Consider the following 13,608-nt stretch of genomic DNA (forward strand, 5'->3'; position numbering starts at 1 on the left):
TCAAAAAGCGAATCATCTGCTGATAAAATTATTAGTCGTGTTCCTTTGTACTGATTTTTTTCCTGGAAGCTTTAAAATCCACTATAAGAGCTTTCCCAAAAATCACAACTGATCTTCAAATAATACCTCAAAGGGAAACCACTTCAGTATGCATCTTCCTCACGCTCTCCCTATATATTCAAATCACAAATTTTAGACCAGTACAAAGTACTAAACATTTTTTGGTGCCCTTTTCTCAGATTTCAATAGCACACACAGCTTATCACCTGTGTTATACCAGAGCTAACGTTGAAATGGGCAGAGGCAATGATACTATTAACAAAGGCAGAGAAGAATGCCACTTCCTTTGCTATCCCCTTCTTCCCACCTAAAAATCCACATGATCCTCCCAAATGAAGTGTTTCAAAAATTTACACATCAGAATCCCAAGATAAAACATGTCAATTTTGTGGAATCTGAGAACCAGTCTTGTAGTTAGGAGGGCCAGGAAAGTCCCACACTGAAAAATGTGACACTAATGATCCCTGGAATTCTATCACTGTTTTTTTCCTCAGTAAAATGTAATTCCCCTTTTTCTAGAAACCCTAATAATCAGGATCCTAATACAGAAATACAAATCTCTTTATCAGATGATTGTCTTCACTGGAAACTTCTAGACTAGCCCCAGACACAAGAATGTACTCCTGGGGAAAGGGAACAAGAGGACATTTACTGAGTGTCTTCCATGTGCTGAGAATCATGCATGAAGGATTAAATGTATCATTTATTCATCAAATATTTATTAAACACCAAAATTGAATACTATATACCAAATACTATTCTAGGCACTGGGGGCAAAGATGTGGACCCTGCTCACATTCTAGTGTGAGGAGGGTGGAAGGAGGAGAAGAGAACAATAAATGTACAAATCAACAAGGAAATTAACAGATAATAAATACAGCATTGAGAATTAAAGTAAGGTGAGATGATACAGATGGTAACCTGGTGGCTATTTTGGATCAGGTCATCAAAGAGGAGATATTTAAACTGAGATCTGAATGATGAGGAACCAGTAATAAGAAGATGAAGGAGGGACCAGGCACAGTGGCTCACGCCTGTAATCCCAGCACTTTGGGAGGCCAAGGCGGGTGGATCACTTGAGGCCAGGAGTTTGAGACCAGCCTGGCCAACATGGCAAAACCCTGTCGTCTCTACTAAAAATACAAAAATTAGCCAGGTGTGGTTGCATACACCTATAATTCCAGCTACTCAGGAGGCTGAGGCACAAGAATTACTTGAACCCGGGAGGCGGGGGTTGCAGTGAGCCAAGATTGCGCCACCGCACTCCAACCTGGGTGATAGGGTGAGACTCTATCTCAAACAAAACAAAACAAAACAAAACAACAAAAAAAAAAAAAACAAAAAAACAAACAAACAAACAAAAAAAACAGAAGATGAAGAAGAGAACAGAAAGAACATTCCAGGCAGAATAGTTAGTATAAAAAACTAAAAGGAGGTTAATGTGCTGGAAGAATCAATAAAGAAGCACAGTCAGCAAGAGAGACAGAACAGGGGCAGGGACCAGAACATGGCAGACTTCCATAGTCCAACAGGGAATGACACAATCCAACTAACGCTTGTAAGAAGATGCTCTAGCTGCCATGTGGATATCGGATTCTAGGAGGCCACTGCAAACATCCAAGAAAGAGATGGGGAAGGACTGAAGTATAGTGGAATAGTAGGAATAGAGAGAAGTGGGAAGACTTGGGATACGGTTTAGAAGCCAAATTGACAAGATTTGTTGATGGGTTGGATGTGGGGCATGAAACTTGTAGGTGTGGAGCTTGAACAATGGAGTGAATGGTGATGTCATGGACTGAGATGGATTTCACTGGGAGAGAATCAGGTTTTGCATGAGGGTGACAGGGAATCAGGATTTTGCTTTGGAAAATACTGAGTTTGAGATGCCTCTTAGAGATTCATGCAAATTTTTAAGTCTTGAGTGTACGAAAGGTCACAACTGGAGGTACTGGCATCTAGATGGAATGGAAAGCCATAGGAATGAATGGGCTCATCCCAGGAGAGTAGGTAGAAAGAGAAGAAGAGTTTCCAGTGCCTTGGAGGGACATCAACCTTCGTAGGTAGAAGAGAGGACAAGGAGACTTAGAATGAGCTACCAGCAAGATAGGAAAACCACGAGAGCGTAGGATACTGGGGGCCACAAGAAGAAAGTGGTCAAAGAAGGAGGGAATGACTGTCAAATTCTGCTGCCAAGTAAAACATGGTAAGTAAAGAAGTGATGGTTGTATTTGCCAATGTGGATTCACTGAGGACTGACAATGTGGAGTGATAAAATATGAGCATCCTTTTAAGAAGATCCTCTGAGAAGGGGTGACTAATAATGGGGGTAGGGAATGAATGGAGGGGAATATGGAGCTGATAAAGATATTAGACATTAGGGCAGGATTGTAAGCTGATGGGAATGATCAACAATGGGGAGAGAGGAATTCAATAGGCAGAAAAGAGAGAAGGAAACAATACATAATTAAGTCCTTTACAATTTGTGCACCAAAGTAATTAGGTATAGTAATGAATTGTAGATCTATTTTGAAAATATGAATTCATTATTTCATACCAAAAATAAATAGATGAATCAATCAATAAATAGGGGAGAAGGGCAGGCTCTGGACCAAATGTGGAGGGAATACTAGAGTCGGAAATTATTATTTTCAACCATATTAAAGACTAGATCATACAAGAATCATCACCGGATGCTAAATCTAAAGGGATTTATTATTATTATTGTTATTTTCAGACAAGTCTTGCTCTGTCACCCAGGCTGGAGTGCAGTGGTCCAATAACGGTTCATCGCAACCTCGATCTCCTGGGTTCAAGTGATCCTAATACCTCAGCCTCCCAAGTAGCTGGGACCACTGGCACATACCACCATGCCTGGCTAATTTTTAAATTTTCTTTGTAGAGACGGGGTCTTACTACGTTGCCCAGGTTGGTCTGGAACTCCAACCTGGGCAACTGATCTTCCGCGTAAGCCTCTCAAAGTACTGGGACTACAGACGTGAGCCACCACACCTGGCCCTGGAGGGAAATTTTGAGCAGGATATTTGTGTCTTTTTACAGACTGCGTATTTGGAAAGAAAAACCAATAACTACACAGTGGAGAAATTAGACAATGCCTTGACCAACTGATCAAAATTAACATCACCAATGAGGAAGAGATGGACATTGTGAGCCTCCAAATAAGATACCCTGAGAAGGACAATGTCATCCATGCAGTGTTCAGGCTAAAAATGCATAACCTGAGTCCAGTCACAAGATACATCAGACAAACCAGACATGATTAATGTTCTATTAAAAAAAAAAAAAAAAAAAAAAAGGCCGAGTGCAGTAGCTCACGCCTGTAATCCCCGCACTCAGCACTTTGGGAGGCCAAGGCAGGTAGATCGCAAGGTCAAGAGATTGAGACCATCCTGGCCAACATGGTGAAACCCCGTCTCTACTAAAAATACAAAAATTAGCTGGGCGTGGTGGCTCATACCTGTAATCCCAGCTACTTGGGAGGCTGAGGCAGGAGAATCGCTTGAACTCAGGAGGTGGAGGTTGCAGTGAGCCGAGATCGCACCACTGTACTCCAGCCTGGCGACAGAGTGAGACTCTGTCTCAAAAAAAAAACAAAAACAAAAACAAAAAAGGAGAGGGCATAGTCTATATTCAACCCAAATATCAATGTTACAAAGGACAAAGAAAGGCAATAGAAGTGTTCCAGACTAAAAGAGACTAAGAGACACGACAACTAGATGCAATAACCCTAAGCCTGCTGGCGCAGTGGCTCACGCCTGTAATCTCAACACTTTGAGAGCCTGAGGTGGGCAGACCACCTGAGGTCAGGAGTTTGAGACCAGCCTGGCCAACGTGGCAAAACCCCATGTCTACTAAAAATAAAAAAATTAGCTGGGAGTGGCGCATGCCTGTAGTCCCAGCTACTCGGGAGGCTGAGGCAGGAGAATCACTTGAACGTGGGAGGCAGAGGTTGCAATGAGCCAAGATGGTGCCACTGCACTCCAGCCTATCTCAATCAATCAATCAATCAATCAATCAATGCAACAACCCTAAACTGGATCCCGTACTAGAAGGACAAAAATGCTGTAAAGGATGTTATCAGGTCTACTGTCAAAATTGGAATACAAATGGCAGATTAGATAACAGTATCTTATCAATACATTTACTGAGGTTGATAACAGTGCTGTGATTATTTGAGAGAATATTCTTATACTTAGGAAATCCCTACTGAAGGATTTAGGAGTTAAAGGTCTTGCTGCATGAAATTTATCCTCAAATGGTTCAGGAAAATCCCGGGTGCATGAGCAAGAGTGTAAATGATAAAGCAAACAGGATAAAATGCTAACAACGGAGGAATCTGGATTAAGGGCACAGGAGTATTCTTTGTACTTTTTTAAAAAAAGTTCAACTTATTTGTAAAGTTTAAAATTATTTCTAAATAAAAAGTTAAGGCCAGGTGCGGTGGCTCACGCCTGTAATCCCAGCACTTTGGGAGACTGAGGCGGGCGAATCACCGGAGGCCAGGAGTTCGAGACCAGCCTGGCCAGCATGGCAAAATCCCATCTCTACTGAAAATACAAAGAAAAATAGCCAGGCATGGTGGGGGGCACCTGTGGTCCCAGCTACTCAGGAGGCTGAGGCAAGAGAATCACTTGAGCCCGGGAGGCAGAGGTTACAGTGAGCCGAGATTGCACCACTGCACTCCAGCCTGGGTGACGGGGCAAGAATCTGTCTCAAAAAAAAAAAAAAAAAAAAAAAAAAAAAAAAAAAAAAAAAATTAAGAAAAAAAAATGTCCCTGAGAAGACAAAGAGGATGAGGGACCCAGAGCCCAGAAAAGAAGCCAGTTTTTGATCCATTAGATCCATTAGGGACATTTCAGTCACAGTTTCATAGTGGCAGTGGGGAACACTTTATTTGTGCAAATATGGGCCTGTTGGGGGTCTGGGTAGTGGGATATAAGGAGGCTCCTGTTGAATGAGCCAGAATCAGCAACTGATCTAGGAGGGGCAGAGGAAATAAAAGGTGTCAAACAGCTGTTCTGGAGAATGGAAAAGAAAACCCACTAGGCAAGCATGGTAGGACTGCAGGCCATGTTGAAGGTCCATTTGAGGTTTATTAAGGTCAGGAACCAGACTTGGACATCGGTATCGATTTATCAAGCTCCCCCAGTGATTCCAATGGGCAGCGGGCTTTCAGAACCACTGTGCCACGGCAGGGTTTCTCAACCTTGGCACTATTAACGCTTGGGCTGGATCATTGTTTGTTGGGGTGAGGGGGCTGTGCTGTGCACTTTAGGATGTTTAGCAGCATCCCTGACCTCTCCCCACTAGATACCAGTAGCACCTCCAAACCCTGCCAGTCATAACAACTAAAAATGTCTCTTGACGTTGTCAAATGTCCCCTGGTAGGCAAAATCACCTCCAGTTGAGAACCACTGTGCTAAGCCATAAACATGCCAGGCTTACAAAGGTCAGGAATTGTGCACACTCCTTGCTCTAGCTATAGGAGCTTGTGATTAAGAACACAGGCTCTGAAATCAGATGGTCTGTATTCAAACCCTGGACCCGCTGCTTACCTTCTGTATGACCTGAGACAAGCAACTTAACTTCTCTGTACCTCAGTTTCCTCATCTGTAAAATGATGAGAATTGTACCTGCTTCAAGAGGTTGGGAGGATTAGAGTTATTATATGTAAAGCAGTAAGAGTAGTAACTGCTCAGTAAATATTAGCTATCGTTATTATTATTATGAGAGGGTCAGAAATATAGTGGATACCAGGTGAGTGTGTTAATGAACTGCTTACATTAAAATACTCCACGCTTAACCTAAAGAAATTTCCACACTAACATGGAACAGAAAGGCAGGGCACATTACACTTCTCTTAGGACAAGTGTCAGATTTTATCTAGATTCTAGGCTCATTCATTCGGTCATTAGACACGTGGATAAAGCATCTACTATGTCCCGCTGTTCTAAGTCCTGACAACACAATGATGAGCGAAATACACAAAGTCCCTGCCTTCCTGGAATTTATATTCCAGCAGGGAAAAGAAGACGCAGCATCAGTAAACAAATAGGTAAATAACCTAATTGCAGGTAACAGTGATACAAAGAAAACAAAAGTGGGATAAGGGAATGGACCCTTCCTGTGGTAAGTGGTGAGTACGGTTTTAGAATGAGGGTTAGAGAAGACCCAGATGAAACAAAGAAACAAGTCGTGTGAATATCTGGTGAAATGGCGTTCTGGGCAAGCAGCACAGCAAATGCTTGGCTTGGGTGAGGAACACAAGCACAGAGCACGCTGTGTTTGGAAAAGTTGAGAATGGGGGTAAAGGACGTATCAGTGAGGCCCTAGGGATTGATTGTAAGTATGGTAGGAGGCGGCGTGGTGGCTCCCACCCATAATCCCAGCACTTTGGGAGGCCGAGGCAGGAGGATCACTTGAGGTTAGGAGTTCAAGACCAGACTGGCCAACATGGTGAAACCCCATCCCTACTAAAAATACAAAAATTAGCTGGGTGTGGTTGCATGAGCCCAGGAGTTTGTGGCTGCAGTGAGCTATGATCACACCACTGCACTCCAGCCTGGGCTACAGACTGAGACCCCCATCTCCTTTAAGAAAAAAAAAGTGCACGCCGGATGCAGAGGCTCATGCCTGTAGTCTCAGCACTTTGAGGGGCAGAGACAGGAAGACTGCTTGAATCCAGGAGTTCGAGACCAGCCTGGGCAACACAGGGAGACCCTGTCACTACAAAAAACTTTTTAAAAATTAGCCAGGCATGGTGGCGCAAGCCTGTAGTGCCTCCAGCTGCTCAGGAGGTTGAGGTGGGAGGATCACTTAAGCCTGGCAGGTTGAGGCTGCAGTGAGCCGTGATTATGACACTGCACTCCAGTCTGGGCAAAAGAACGAGATCCCGTCTCAAGAGAAAAAAAAAGTCCAGGCACGGTGGCTCACACCTGTAATCCCAGCACTTTAGGCCGAGGTGGGTGGATCACCTGAGGTCAAGAGTTCGAGACCAGCCTGATCAATGTGGTGAAACCCTGACTCTACCAAAAATATAAAAATTAGCCAGGCGTGGAGGTGTGTAACTGTAGTGCTAGCTACTAGGGAGGCTGAGGCAGGAGAATTTCTTGAACCCGGGAGACAGAGGTTACAGTGAGCCGAGATCGCTCCACTACACTCCAGCTTGAGCAACAGAGCTAGACTCCATCTCAAAAAAAAAAAAAAAAAAAAAAAAAAGTGTGGGAAGAGGTCATTAGGGGGGAGTTTGAGCCATGGACTTATAAGACTGCATTTATTGGCTATTCTGTGGGGTCAAAAGTAGACACTGAAAGACCGGTTTAGAGGCTACACAGTAATTCAAAAGAGAAATGGGTAGTTACAATGATCTCAGAGCATAATAAATGAACTCACTTTGCATCATAGCAGGATCTGATATAAAATGAATCTGTACTGGATACAATCCAGCAGTTTGGGGGCTTAGAAACTAAATGAGCAGTTTTACAAAACAATGTTTTTCAAACTGTGGGTCAAAAAATCAAATGAAAGCATGGTCAAATCAATTTGGAAAATCATGATCATCAGTTTAAAATGAAATAGAACAGATGAAAGATAATTGAAAATATCAATATACTGCACACAGGAAAAAGACAAAGACTTTGTGAGAGTTTGTTTCCATTATATACAAGTTTGTACTGAGTTGAAATATAAAATGTGGCCAGGCGTGGTGGCTCACGCCTGTAATCCCAGCACTTTGGAAGGCCAAGGCGGGTGGATCACGAGGTCAGGAGTTCAAGACCAACCTGGCCAAGATGGTGAAACCTCATCTCTACTAAAAATACAAAAAAAAAAAAAAAAAAAAAAAAAAAAAAAGTTAGTCGGGCGTGGTTGCGGGCACCTGCAATCTCAGCCACTCGGGAGGCTGAGGCAGAGAATTGCTTGAACCTGGGAGGCGGAGGCTGCAGTGAGCTGAGATGGCACCACTGCACTCTAGCCTGGGCAACAGAGTGAGACTCTGTCTCCAAAAAAAAAAAAAAGAAAGAAAGAAAGAAAATAAATATAAAATGTACTTACTGTGAATGGTGGGCAAAAAAACTTTGAACAACACTAGAAAAAGCTACCTTATTTATACACGAGTAGGTTATAAACTATCTCTTGATTATCTTTCTTCCTCAGTACACCCAGCATTCCCCCAAATAAGAACATTATATAAAAAAAAAAACTCCAAAGGTAGGTTCTTCATCATCTAAATAAAATGAATTGCCAGGCGTGGTGGCTCATGCCTGTAATCTCAGCACTTTGGGAGGCCAAGGCGGGTGGATCACTTGAGGTCAGGAGTTCGAGACCAGCCTGGCCAATATGGCAAAACCCCGTCTCTATTAAAAATACAAAAATTAGCCAGGTGTGGTGGTGCGCAGCTGTAGTCCTAGGTACTCAGGAGGCTGAGGCAGGAGAATCACCTGAACCCAGGAAACGGAGGTTGCAGTGAGCTGAGATTACTACCACTGCTTTCCAGCCTAGGTGACAGAGCGAGACTCTATCTAAATAAAATAAAATAAAATGAATTGACTTAATGCTACACTAACTTATCCTCCAGTGAGATCAAAATATGAACTTCCAAAGTCAAGAAGCGAACTGATCCTAAACCTCTTAGGCTTTCGATGGAAAAAAAAAAAAGAATTCCAAGCAGAACAAGAAATTTTAAAATTAAACTTTAGACTTTTAGCAAGCTAACAATGGAAAAGAAACCTCCTGAGGATAATTAAGGTAGCTACCCGAACCCTATGGCAAGCACAATAGTTAAAGGTAAAATAGTAGCAACTACTACTCAACATTATCCTACAGGGAAGCCTAGCCACTAAAGCAAGAAAATAAAATGAGGTAATAATATTGGAGTGAAAATTCCCTATACTATTGCCATTTGCAGATAATTTGACTGTTTACTTTGAAAATCCAAGAAAATCAACTGAAAAACTATTAGAACTAAGAAAAGTTCAGTAAAACGGCCTGAATATAAGATAAATGAACAAAAAACAATTAAATAGCCTTCCTACTCACTACTATAGAAAATGAAGTGAGGAAAAAAGGATACAATTTCTTTCTGTCTTTCTTTTTTTTTTTGAGACAGAGTTTCACTCTTGTTGCCCAGGCTGGAGTGCAGTGGCCCAATCATAGCTCACTGCAGCCTCAAACTCCTCGGCTCAAGAGATCCCTCTGCCTCAGCCTCCTGAGTAGCTAGGACTACATGTGCATGCTACCATGCCCAGGTAATTTTTAAATTTTTTTGTAGGGACGGGGATGTTGCTATGTTGCCGAGGCTGTTCTTGAACTCCTGGCCTCAAGCAATCCTCCCGCCTTAGCCTCCTGAGTAGTTGGGAATACAGGCATGAGCCACTGTGCCCGGCTACCAGTTTTTGATAAAGCTAACATACAACATAGCAATCTTCTACATGTTTACCTGAGCGAAATAAAAGTTTACATTCATCCAAAAAGCCATATGTGAATATTTATATTGGCTTTATTCATAATCATCAACAGTTGGTGAGTGGATAAACAAACTTTGGGACACTGCTCAGCAACAATAAGGAATGAAGCATTGATCCATGCAACACAGATAAACCTCAAATGCATTATGCTAGCTGAAAGAAGGCAGGCTCAGAAGCCTACAGAGTACATAAGTTTTTTTACAGGACATTCTGAAAAGAACAAAATTATGGGGGCACCAAACAAATCAGTGGTTGCCAGGGGCTGAGAGTTGGGGGAGGCTGACTACAAAGAGTCGACAGGGAATTCCTTGCAGTGGTAGAATTCTTCTACATCCTGATATGATGGTGGTTACATGACTGTATACATTTGTCAAAACTTCTAGAACTGTACACTGAAAAGAGTGAATTTTACTATAATAAGTTACACTTCAATTTGAAAAGCATGGAGTAGACTGAAGAACTCATTAATTTGATTTAAAAATGGGACAGTGTTTACCACAATTTATTTGATTGTGGGAATTTATTTTACGATAGCTTTCCCCAAACGTTAGCCCATTTCTTAAGTTCCACCACCCACTACCTCACACCATGATCCCAAAATAAGTTCCATGCAGATTAAATACCTACACATTTTTGAAACCATAAACATTTTAAAAGAACTTTTTTTCTTCCTATCTTGTGGTCAGGGAAACCCTTCTCAGTGAAGCATGAAAACTAGCTCCCAGGTTTTGAGTAAAGTCAGAATCCCTCTTTTCTATCTTTTGAACTGTGAACATTACAGAAACACCTCCCTCTCCCTCCTTTTGTTAATTTAATAGCACTCTTCCCAGTTTGTATCGTGTATTTGAAAGTGACTTGGAACTCTCAGGCAGAAAACTGGAAAAATGTGTTTTTCAGTTTCATCTGAGCCGTCAAAGCACCAAGAACATATGTCGTGATGTCCTCCTCTGAGTTCCCACAATGATCACATCAGCAATGGAAAATCAGCTTCTTTGCTGGCTCTTCCTTGCACCTGAGCAAACTCACTTTGCCATTTCTGGAAGGCTGTTCATGGTACCAAAAACACAGCAGCTTTCCTTTCCCTGCCAAACCCGCCAATGAAATGCCACTTCTCTGACTTTTTCTCCCTCTGCTAAACAAAATCATCTCCATAGTTAGAGTACAATCTTTTTCTTTTCTGTATTTCCAACATTTCTTTTTTCTTTTCTTTTCTTTTTTTTTTTTTTTTTTTTGAGACGGAGTCTCGCTCTGTCGCCCAGGCTGGAGTGCAGTGGCCGGATCAACATTTCTTTTTTTCTAGAAAAGTATACACACCTGGAATCGGTGGGTTTTTGGCAAGATTTCTTCACAGACAAAATACTGATGCTGGCCCTGCCTTTCTTCAGTGTTTTTCAGTAGCTAAATCTGCTCTATCCCCCTTTTAATGAAAGTCACCTTGCAGGGATGTGGGATTGATAAAAACAGAAGGGAATCCGATCCAGGCTGGCATCACGCTGAGGCCCTGTAAAACAATACTCCTGAACAGCTACAAAATTTGGCCACTTTTTGTTTTCCAGCTTTGCATTTGAGCTGTGAAAGCTGCCAAACCAAGCAATGTCCAGCTCATCTTAGATCTTAACTAAGCAAAATTTTATGAGACACTAAATAGAGACCCCCCAGTCCTTTGGAAATAACACACAAACTTGTCGATAAACTTGGAAAATTATTGCAATATCAAACTTAATTGCATTGTCTATCAATAATTAAGCTCCTAATAAATTGTTAACTATTAATATTAATAAAGCAGTAAATTTTGTCACACCATGCATGCCTGGGTATGCTCTTAGACTTATCTCTTCAGATAGCCAAAGAGGAGTTGAGAAAGACTGGAGCAACTGCAACATCTAGCTAGTCTTCCCTTAATGAACCTCTACTCTCCATCACCCACCACCTCGAACCCTGATCAAAAAATGGGTTCTCTTTCCACCTATGGTGACTATTAGGATCAGCTACATAATTTGTGGGACCCAGTGCAAAATGAAAAGGAGAGGCCCCTTGTTCAAAAATTAAGAATTTCGGCATTAAACCAAGTGCAGGATGCATGTCCATGAAGCCAGCCTTGCTATCAGATCGTGTATTTGGCTAGAAAGTTGGTAAGAAAAGTAAAACATTTCGCTATTAAATAAGTAGTGAAGGAAATCAAAACATTTTACCCCAAAATATATTTCTTTGACATATTTTGAAATGGTTTAGAGAGCCGGCCAGCAGAGCTAATGCAAAGCTGTCCTTGGTGCCGGAGATTTGCATTTGTAGAGAATCTGCATGGATGTAGCCAGGCTTTATTGAGGTCCTCTCTTGTCCAGATCTAGGAGAAATTAACTGAGAATCTGACACCTTTAAAGGTCTGAAAGAAACATTTACTGTCTATTCTCTCTGAGAGCTGTCACCTGTGAGGTTTCACTGACATCTCCAGACCACTTTTGCTGGCCAGGCCTCCCCTTCTCCCCCTCTCAAAACCTCTTTTACCACCGTAACCTGTTTGGGGCCATGCGTTGAGCCCCCTTTCTTTCTGCAACCTCGAGATAATCTACACGCTTCTGTACCCCATTGGGGGGCTGGGGGTAATCACTCTATTGTTCTCTCCCCGTGGACACATCAATACATTTGCATGCCTTTTCTCCAACCAATCTGCCTTTGTCTGTTAATTTTTAAAGCGAATCTTCAGGGGGTGAAGGGAAAGTTTACCTTGGCCTTTAGAGTAGCAAGTGTTTTTGTGTGCGTTTGGGGGCAGAGGTGGCAAAGAGGTATTAAAGCTATATATATTGTAAAATCTTAGGACCTCGTCTCCCGATCTCCCACTTTTCCTAAGGTTTTCAGCCTTCAGGACAAAAAGTACTTCCGTAGGGCCTGCCGGATAAAGTGTGGTCCATGGAACAGCATCAGCAGCCTCTGGGAGCTTCTTAGAAATGCAGACGCTTGGCCCCCACCCCAGACCTGCGGGATCAGAATCTCATTTTAACGGGATCCCTGGGGATTCTCGTGCACAGTACGGACTGTCACTGTCGAAGCAGCCACGGAAAACCTGTCCCCTGCTTCGTCTGGCTCTCGGGAGGTCAGCTCTCTTCTTCCCCCTCACTTTTTATCGGGTTCCGGAGCCTCGAAACTCGAGTCCCTGCCGAAATGCGCTCACTCCGAGACCACGAGCCCCCTCCTTCCCCGGCGAGCTCACCCCCTGGCTCCCGGCCGCCGCTCCGTCCCTCGGAGCCCGAGGCCACCTGTTCGGGGCCGCGCCGAGTGGTGCCGCCCCAAGCCGTCCCGGGCCCGGGCGCGTTCGCGCTCCGCCAGCACCGCCGCAGCCCCGCCAGGCGCGGGGAGGCGGGCTCCCGGGAATTGGCGTCTAGCACACCGCCCGCGCGAGTCAGGCTCGTGGCTCAGTTTCCCGCGGGCTGGGGAGAGTCCGGCCCTGTCCGAAGGTTTTGGAGACGCGCGTCTCCCCTTGGAGCCCCCTTTCCCACGGCGCCCGGGTTCCTCCCGTCGGGGAACCAGCCCCAGGGTTGGGAGTTACGCCTCCGCCTTTCAGGACGGTCCCGGGCCCGGGCTAGGAACCGCAGCCGGGCGGAAGGCGCGTTCGTCCCGCCGGCCCGCTGGCCCGCCGCCCTCCGGGGTTAGACGCTGCGCCCGAGCCTCCAGCGCCCGTGGCCGGCTGTGCGAGTCTGGGTCTCAGGAGCCCAAGGGGTCATACCCGTCCCGACGCCGAGCGCTTACCTGCCGCTCGCGTCCTCGGGGCTGGCTGCTGGCGCCGTGCGGCCCGCCTTTTCCCCTCTCCCGGGCTGCGGCCCTCCTCCCCCCGCCCGCGGCCTGGGCGCCGCCCCCGCCGCTCCCGGCCCGCTCGGCCGCCAGCTCTCCAGCTGCCCAGCGCGGCGTGGCGCGTCCGGCGCTCGGCGGCTGCGAGGCTGGGCGCGGAGGTGGGGAGCGGGCGGGGCGCGGAGGGAGGAGGGGGAGCGGGCAGCGCGGCCGGCCGAAGACTGGCTGGGAGCTCGGGGCCAGGACCGGGGAAAAGAGGGGGCGGCGAGCCGAGCCGCCCACC

General features: G+C 44.8%; 1 protein-coding gene across 5 annotated transcripts in view; it reads right to left on the reverse strand.

Annotated features, from left to right (window-relative positions):
• The window catches only part of ADGRG2 (adhesion G protein-coupled receptor G2), a 134,111-nt gene extending 120,707 nt beyond the window's left edge, over positions 1-13,404 (reverse strand). For all 5 annotated transcript variants that reach the window (XM_077989612.1, XM_028842106.2, XM_028842108.2 and 2 more), the window contains exon 1: positions 13,287-13,404. The gene's annotated coding sequence lies outside the window, so the exon portion shown is untranslated. The remainder of the gene's footprint in view (positions 1-13,286) is intronic.
• Positions 13,405-13,608: the final 204 nt, after the last annotated feature.

This window comes from Macaca mulatta, chromosome X, assembly GCF_049350105.2.
Source record: "Macaca mulatta isolate MMU2019108-1 chromosome X, T2T-MMU8v2.0, whole genome shotgun sequence".
NCBI lineage: Eukaryota > Metazoa > Chordata > Mammalia > Primates > Cercopithecidae > Macaca > Macaca mulatta.